Source organism: Limulus polyphemus, unplaced genomic scaffold, assembly GCF_000517525.1.
Source record: "Limulus polyphemus unplaced genomic scaffold, Limulus_polyphemus-2.1.2 Scaffold3469, whole genome shotgun sequence".
In the NCBI taxonomy this organism is placed as follows: Eukaryota; Metazoa; Arthropoda; class Merostomata; order Xiphosura; family Limulidae; genus Limulus; species Limulus polyphemus.
Genome location: NW_013669079.1, coordinates 115,733 through 125,214, shown reverse-complemented (window position 1 = coordinate 125,214; position 9,482 = coordinate 115,733). Strand labels below are relative to the sequence as shown.

General features: G+C 33.6%; 1 protein-coding gene across 1 annotated transcript in view; it reads left to right on the top strand.

Annotated features, from left to right (window-relative positions):
* The first annotated feature begins 325 nt into the window (after nucleotides 1–325).
* Nucleotides 326–9,482, top strand: part of LOC106469407 (polyhomeotic-like protein 3) — a 70,504-nt gene continuing 61,347 nt past the window's right edge. Inside the window, exon 1 of the mRNA XM_022397921.1 lies at nucleotides 326–649. The gene's annotated coding sequence lies outside the window, so the exon portion shown is untranslated. The remainder of the gene's footprint in view (nucleotides 650–9,482) is intronic.

Genomic DNA, 9,482 nt, shown 5'->3' with positions numbered 1-9,482 from the left:
ACATTGTAGACGTAATTTGTATTGAACTGTAGATAAACGAAACATCGTTTACAAAGTAAACTATGTGAAGCGCAAACACTCGTTATACCTATTACCCCTCAAAACGAGTTGGGACAGGCCCAAGTTTATCCAATCAGGAAATGATCTTTTTCCATATCCAGGGTATTTGCCCAACCAATTTATTTAGTTTTTATGAATAGTCCACGCCTTTCTTTCTTATCATTGGGTCGTTTGGACATTCGTGTTCCTGCGTCGTTGGCAAGGTTCTTTAACAATGGTGCTGTGAGCATGCTAACGTTCGTCATCACCCCCCCTACCTTCTTCGCGTCTAGGTTTACTCTCTAAACGAGAAGTCCCGCCCCTAACAATCTGAAATTTCGTAATCTCCCGGCCACCCATGAGTTTGGCCAATCAGCATTCACCAACTTGACGCCAGTTTGGGCGGAGGGCACATGAACCCACGGGCGCTGTCGTTGCCAAGTCTGAAATTTCACCAGAGCCTGGTATAGGCTACACAGCTGTCAGTGAGCAGCCTATCCTCAGTTGTTAAAGTTGGTTGTTTCTTGCCATTGGAAATATTATATATCTTCCGAATTTCCAGTCGATGAAAATTTATTGGTAATAAAGAAGCCGATATAAACCATTAACGGTAAGTTAAATATTTCTTAAAGTTCTTTTTTAACAAATTTTAAGTAGATGGACAGCATACAAGTAGATACACTATTTCCCCTTATATTACGAGGACAAGAGCCATCTATCCAACGATGAGAGAGTTGAGGGACCATTTCATCAAACCAGCTAGGGTCGACGCAAAAATTAAACCTGCGTGGTCTTAACTAGTACTAGTAGAACAGGCTCAGGATGTATTGGAAATAGTTCTTCTGCGCGACTACGTAAAGACACGCTAACGTCTAAGCCAAACTTTTTTATATTCATAATAACTCGTTAAGTGTATTTTTTTAAAATATATAGGGCAAGCACAGCAATAATAATATTAAGCCGGGAGTTACTTACATAATTGCAAACAAAGAAAAATAAGTGTGTGTTTCCAGAATTTTATAGGCTATATTACAGTGTTACAGTGAAGTTTTAATTTTAAAGTTTTATTACGTAAATGTTCTGAAGTGAAAACAACAAGCAAGAACTATATACATTGTACGGTCGTAAAACAATGCCAAGTTTAAGAGACTTCGGCATACATTAGATACGATGACAAACTTTTTTTCTTTCCTTTTGTGTGGTCATTATCTATTTGGGCATCTGGCCAATGATGAGCCATGGCTTTGCATATTTAAAAAAAATCATTCAATTTCTGTACTTGTATTTCAAGTTAAATCATAAGTTCCAATTAAGTAAAAAATAATAAAGTATAAAATCATGTATAGGGAAGGAAAAAGATAGCCAAAATAATGTATATTTAACGATTTTGTGTACAGACGAGCTCAATATAACAAATAGTGTCTTTAGTGTTAAACATGATAGACAACATAGAAGGGGGGGGGGACTTGTAAGTTGCAATACGTATTACATTATGCTTAATTTGGAAACTCTTTCAGTAACCAAATTGAGAAGCGTACAGTCCTGTTCGTAAAGGTCAAAGGTGAAAAGAATAAGACTTAAATGTGAAGCCCTTTGTTTTATACTCGTACTATACACGTTTCGGTATTCCCGGCTTGACACTAGTCACAGCATTTAAAAAAAAATATTTTGATTTCTGCTTATTGTAAATTTCTTGATATAGTATGAAGCAATATTTCTTCTGTTGTAGAACGTGAGTTATTAGCAACTGTTTTAAGTATAAATATTGTCCACTTTTTGCTTTCTTTCTCCACAAAGCGATTCTTTGAAGATTGTCTGTTACACTGTGTACGTCCTGGTGTAGCAGCAGAGGCTTTGTTTGGCTTGTTTCAAAGTCTGGATTGGTGGCTCATAATAACAGTTACCAATATATTTATTTCCATCTGTAGAACGCTGATAGACAAAACAAACAACTAACTAACTTTTTATATGTTCAATGTTAATTATTTCGCTGAAATCAGATTGGCAATTAAAAATTAATGTCGACGGTGTTGCAATCTTTCATCAAAAATTGCTTTTGTTTGCTTACATTGTCACAGCTAAAGAGAAACGAACTTAGGCTTTTGTATTCGTTAGTAATACTAGACTTTCAGATGTTTTTAATATGTGAGTGGTGTAAACTAATTGGAAGTACTATTATACTGAAACTCATTAATCAATAAAGCATAGAAAGTAATGCTAATTTTAATATAATCTCAATATCATTTCCTAATGATATGAGCACCCAAGTATCAAAACAATCTCATTGCTTAATTGTAATGAATAATGTATTTTCAGTCAGTCCTAAGTAACTGATGGCTTTGCATTAGTCTTCTTTTGTATAATTATTACTATTTAAAATATAATTTATATAAACATTAATAACAAATAGGTAATGAAGTTTTAATTGGATTTCAGTGAACAAAATAATAATATGAAATGTAACATAATAATTAAGTCCAGGTTATATACTATAAGTTTTCTTGTGTTTAATGACTTGAAAGTATATCATACTAATGAAGTTTGTTTTGATGGTGGTGAAAAGTCAAGAAAATAAGCACGAATAATACATTTGTATATGCACTGTAATTTTAAGGAACTAGCACTGATATCATATATGTTACTTTTCTTTTTATTAAAAACTGAGAATGGGAACAGTTTTTCAGAAATTAAAAAAAAAAAACAAGTAATGGGATGATTAGGATATTAGTTTAAAAAGAAGGACTATATAGAAAAGAAAGACTAAGACATGATTAATAAAGTTCACTTAAAAGCTGTGCAGTTAAAATTACAGATTACAAAGCTTTACCCAATTCATGCCTGGTTATTTTTGTATTAGTGTTAACTGAACAAGTGTCTTTTGTTGCACTTTGTACAAATGTAGATTTTGTATTGTTGTAACGGTTTTTTTTTTTTTTTGTTGTTGTTGTTGTTGGGTGTGTTCTTTTGATTTATTAGATAACTGATAACAAGAGAGAGATTTGTTTTTAACTACAGCTTCTACAATATAGCTTTACTAACGAATAAGCCTAAGTTCGCAGTAGACGCTAAACAGTCACCTACTTGCTAATTTTCTCGTATCTTTCGTACCTCGTTGAAACACAAGTTTAATATTCACAGCGCTAAACTAACTAACTGGTTGACTAAATTATAAATCCATCACTGTAACAGACCCATTTATCAATAAATGAACTGTTTTGGTCTTGCCTAAATCCCGTTGTATTCTCTTAAGGGCCCAGCGGTAAGCTTACGGACTTACATCGCTAAGCCCAGGGTTCGATTCCCCACGGAAAACAACTCGTGTTTTGTACCGTCCTAGCTATCATAAACTTAAGAAAATTCTAGTTGTTGAGTTATGTATACACTCTGTAACGTCAAAACTCCCTGTGGCCAACATTAACATAAAAAAAAAGCCTACGACACGACCCTCACACTTCGTTGTGATTTCCACTGAGCTGTCCTGTGACACTCACACTAAATAATGATAAATTAAAGGTAAACTTCTATAATTTAATATAAGTTAGTTTTACAATTAAGTCATTAATTAAATGTTGACACAGTATGAGTAACAAAAAAACCAATATTTTTTTTCTTTATTTCTGTACTCATTTCCTGCACATAAAATCTTGCCACCAAATACAGTTGGTGTTTTTGTCTTCGTGGATTACAGTATATAAATGTAATTACCTATTGTTCCTTTATCAATGCTTGTTCTTTTGTCACTGGAGAAGCTCTGTTCAGATACGTGGTTGAAAGAATGAAACTCACTGTTGGCTTCCTCTCTGGTGATAAACTAAAAGTAGTTCGAAAAGAACCCCGGACTCTTTAGCATGTTGACCTATATAGGCAAAGTCTTTGAAGCATATCAATTGACCATTCTCTTGTCAACGATAATGACAGATGACCTATGGCTTGGACTATCTGTATTTTTGGATTATGCTTTGTGTCACATTAGGTTAGTTGTCCTAATTATTGTTCATCCTTTTTTGTAACTGGAAGTTCAATTTCTGGTGGTGGAATTGTTGTGTAGCGTACAGAGATTTCTGTAGTTAAATGCTGCGAGACTGTTCGAAGCAATTCTAACCTTTATAACCATTCTCCAGATGAAGTGTATTTGAAATATGCACTATTTTTTTTGGCAATTATCCACACACTTTTGCTGAAAATTTATGACCACCCGCTGTTCAATAAATCCATCATCTGCTTCATCTCTCTTTAGGTAGATTTCCCCCTTTCGTTACCAGATCAGGCTGCAGAACAAGTGTCAATCAACAAGTAGCAAGGTTCCCTATTAGGGAATTCTTGACTTGTGGGCTGATTTCTTTAATAAATTCACTTTTGAACTTCATTTTGCATTTCGTTAATTTTGCTGGTATAACCCTGAAAATATTCAAGGCTTCTTAGATCACATTACTTTCTGTTTCTAATTCTTTTGTAAATCTCAATCATTCTTGCAATTCTTTTCTTAAATTCCCATCTCTTTCTTTACGATTTTCGTTTTTTTTGATAAGTTTTCGAACGGTTTCACCATTTCCCGCAAATTTTCAATCTCTCTTCGAGAACATATCGTTATTCTTGAAATTTGGCCTTTATTCTGTTTATTTTTACCAAAATAATCCCACTCCAGACACGAAGATTGTAGTAGTTACGTTTGTTGGGCGGATTCTTTTATATTGTTCATTAAAAAAGAAAAATGCAAAGTCCAGTCCACAAACTATTAATAAGAACTTTTGAGTAAAAGTAAAGAAGAGTGTATAGTGATATACCAACCACAGTATACATTCACTATATCCCTTGCCAACTAGGCATTCGAGCTCACTACAAAGGCTCTTTGGGCATGTTGGGATATCCAGACATAGTACATTAGTATTGGCTGAGACACTTTTATATTAGCATACTGCTTAACAAGCACTGTTAAAGTGTAATTTTTTATAAATGTTATGTTACACACATCAAAATTAAAATAAGATTTTTTTTTTTACTTCTTGAACTTCAAGTTATACTAGTTAGCTTTACTAATTCTAAAAAAAACCCGTGAGTGGAAGTAAAGGAGGACATGTTAAAATATGTCAACCACACTACATTTGCTTTATCCAGTGCTGACGAGGCCTTTCATCCAATACCTGGGCTCATCAAGCTGGTTGAAATACTGCAGACATAGTAGTGGTGTAGACGCTATGTATATCACGAACTGTTAGGTTGTGAATCAGATTAAACAAGTGAATTATAACCATCATCAATTTTATGTAAGTAATTTACGAATCATGTTTTTAGGGTTAGCATTTATAATACAACATTATTTTCTTTTAACACTGATTATTTATAATTTTATTTGGATTAATTTTACTATCATTCACAAGAATTGGAGAACCAGCAAGTTAGCCTTCTTGTTCCAGGAGCTGGTCATGAAACCACAGCGTTAGCTGAAAAAAAAACAAAAACACTATAGTTTTTTGTTTGTTTGTCTGTGTTTAAGCGCAAAGCTACACAGTAGACTATATACGCTGTACCTATTATGGACATCAAATCTCGAATTTTAACGTGTAAGCCCTCTCAAATTTACTGCCGAGCAACTGTGGGGGCAATCATATTTAGTAATTGTAAAATCCCATGAGCGAAAGCGGAGAATGTGCTATGTTCAAAGATAGGCCTAAGTACGTAGTGGAGCTGAACATTTACGCACTTTGGTCGTTTTGTGGAATTTTGCACAAAGTTACTCTGGGTTTGTCGTCCCTAATTTAGAAGTGACAGACTAGAGCTAGCTAGTCAGCACCACCCAACTCTTACTCTTTACCAACAAATAGTGGGATTGATCGTCCCATTATAACGTTTCTATGGCTCAAAAGGCGAGTATATTCGGTGAGGGAATTCGAACCCGCGACTCGCAGTTTGCGAGCTCAGCGCCCTAATCTACAGGTCCATTCACGTACTTGCAAATTTTCTTGTATCTGCAGTAGTTCATTGAAACACAAACTCGACATTATCTACACTGATTGACTCGGTAAGAAAATCCATCATTTTAAGAGACTCGCTGATCAATCAACAGTTTCTCATGGTCTCGCCTAACTCGTGTTTTTAATCGTCCAAATCGTTTCCCGATGTATTCATGTCAAAACTTTCTCTACAAAATAAAGTTTTTTTGAATATTCGTTAAAAAAAATGCAAGGTCCAGTCCACTTAATGATAAATGAAAGCGTTTTATTACTTGAGCTTCAATTTATAAAATTTAGCTTTACTGGAAGGCCTGAATTCACAGTAGATGCTAACTATCGCTTACACGCTAATTTTGTCGTATCTCTAGTAGGAGTGCACACAAGGCTTCAAGTATGTGTGTGTATTGGGGGGGGGGGCAAAGAAGGCTGATCTCACGTGCCACGTATTTTGTGTGTATATATATAACCTGATCCATGAAATATGTATTCAATATTCACAACACTGAACTAACTGCCTGTCTCAGTAACCATTTAATTCATAATCATTCAGCATTCTTTTCTTCTGTTGTTTTACTGCCGTTTATATCGTTTCTTAAACTTCCAGACTTTGAGTTCGGTATTGATTTGATGACGTCAAAACTCTCTCTTTCTCTCTAGCGGTCATTAATATAATCTTTTGAATTAATAAAACACACACACACAAAATAGACTACAGCAATGTAGGTAGTTTGGCAGCATGAAGTGGTACCAAGCTGCTCTATGATACTACTGTTATTGTACTAACTTTATGAATTTGTACATTTCATGATCTTATTATATGGGAAGAATTACTTTAAAGAATGCGCTATATAAGAACAATTGATTTCCCGTCATGCACTGTAAAACACTTTTTTAATATAATTTTTCCTTATAACATCATATTAATTCATAGATTTACACCTGTGAAAAATGTTTATATGTAGGATAGCATTTTGTATCTCAATCCATGACTTCCTTATAATACGCCTCCCAGTGGCACAGCGGTATGTCTGCGGACTTACAACGCTAGAAACCGGGTTTCGATACCCGTGGTGGGCAGAGCACAGATAGCCCTTGTGTAGCTTTGTGCATAATTAAAAACAAACAAACAAACCCTATAATACAAAATTTAATTTATCTTAAAAGTGTTACAGTACACAAACGCCAGTTCCACCATTTTCATTCAGATAAATTAGTATAATTTTAAAGTTGTTAAGCCTAAAGCTACATAAAGAGCTATCTGTGCTCTTCCCACCACAGGTATTTAAACTCAATTTTTTAGTGTTATCAGCCCTTAGTCTTACTACTGAGCCACTGGGGTGGGGGCATGATTTTAACAGAACTTGCTTGGGAAGAAGTGTTTCACTGTAAAGTTTGGTGCTTTGATTTATAGTGGGAATGTCTTTTCATGATAGAAATAGGATAATTCATTTATTGGCTCATTACTACAGATTTTGTAGGCCTATCAAATTTCAACATTTGTTTGGTCAAACTTCTACGAAAAATAATAATATTACTTATTGGGATGTATTAATTTTTCAAGTATTATATTCAACTTGTAGTTCATTATATAATATTAGGTACAATGTATATTATTATTATTTTAAGGATCTGAGCTATTATGTATGGTTATGAGTTTCAGTATAAAAATTCGAAGTTTTGACGGTAATATTGAACTCGTATTGTAATACTAGTTAATTAGCAAAGGCAACAGTTTCGTTGTAAGTCACCATTTAATAGACCATTACAAGCAGTTTTATACTTGAACGAATATTCTACTATCAAACAGTTTTGTATATATTAACCCTAATGAAGCCTCAAGGGTGAAACGTTGGTTGAAATAAAAATATATTCTTTAATATTTATCTGAAGTGTAAAGGTTGTTTTTCTAAACTTTTATTACATTATACACGTAAATGTATTATTTATATCATCTAATTATTTTTATGAGAAGTTATTGGGAATACTGTTTCACATTTTTTATTGAATTGTATTATTATTTTTAAATTCTTGATTTAAGGATTCATGTTCTTATGTTTACAATTAGTAGTACTTTGAAGTGTTACACTTTTTTTTATGTTTGATTTTTTTTCTATGTCTAAATTTGTTCTGTTTATCATCACCACATGAGGGAGGTAAGGGGGAGGGGGAGTTCTTCACAATTTTACACAGTATTTGGTCACAGTTTTGAGAATTTCAGATAGGATAAAAAATTTGTACACTTGCTACCAAGCATAATTAGTTTACAGTTTTCAAAATTGAAGGTTTAATCATGCTTGTTACGTACAACCATCACAATAAATTTAACAAATATATTATTTTGTTTTTATTATATCATAGCTGGTTTGATATTTATTATAATTATTTTTTAAAGTGAAGTTACTGCCTTATGTTTCTTGTGAATCTCCTGCCTGGCATAAAACTTTGTGAAACAGTTTTTCGTTGGTGGTATTGTTTGTAGCTGTTTTGAACACAGCATGAGCTAATATTATATTTCAGTGCTGTAATATTGTTTTCCCTAATATGTTTAAAAAAAATGCATCTGGCAAGATTTTGTAAGCATAATTATAGTCATATGGATATATATATTAATAGTATATGTGTTATATTAGTCTTTGATGAACACTTCTTTCTAATGCCATGTGGTTAGATATTACTAGTTTATATGTTAGTCTGTTGTATTAATATCTAAGGAACAGTCCTTCCTAAAAGTAGTTAGTATTTTTATAGAGACTATATATTATCTGGGAATTGTTTGCACCTAATTTTTTACATTTGTTGTAGGGCCTAGCATGGCCAGGTGGTTAGGGCACTGGACTCGCAATGTGCAGAGTTCAGATCTGGGTCCCACCAAACGTACTCCCCCTTTCAACCGTGGGGGAATTATAATGTGATGGTCAATCCCACTATTTGCTGGTAAAAGAGTAGTTGGCAGTGGGTGGTGATGACTAGCTGCCTTCCCTCTAGTCAGTAGGTATAACTAGTGCAGATAGCCATTGTGTAGCTTTGCACAAAATTCAAAACAAACACATTTTTTTGTTATACATATGGTAAGTTAGAAATTGGATTATAGGTTATTATGTTAATAATTTTTTAACTCACAGATGTTATTTTTTTTCTAGTATTTCAATGTGATAAGTAACATAAAACACAAGGAGTCTATAATAGATTCAGAATTAGTGACCAGACCCTACAAGCCAGTTTGTACTTAGTTGTTTGATTTTCTTTTCTTTGTATGTTAAATTTCCTAGTTTAGAACTGGTGTACAAAATAATTATTAAAAGCTTCACTGTTAATATGAGATTAGGTTATTGGAGATCACTAGAATAACTGCAATTTTAAATGGCACAGGTAAAGGAAGTGACTGTAGGGATGGTTAATATCAATCCTTCAAAAACAATGCAAACAAAATAGTAGGGATGCCATTTCCATCATCCCCACATAGTAGTATAGGCACATAGTGTAGTAGAATGT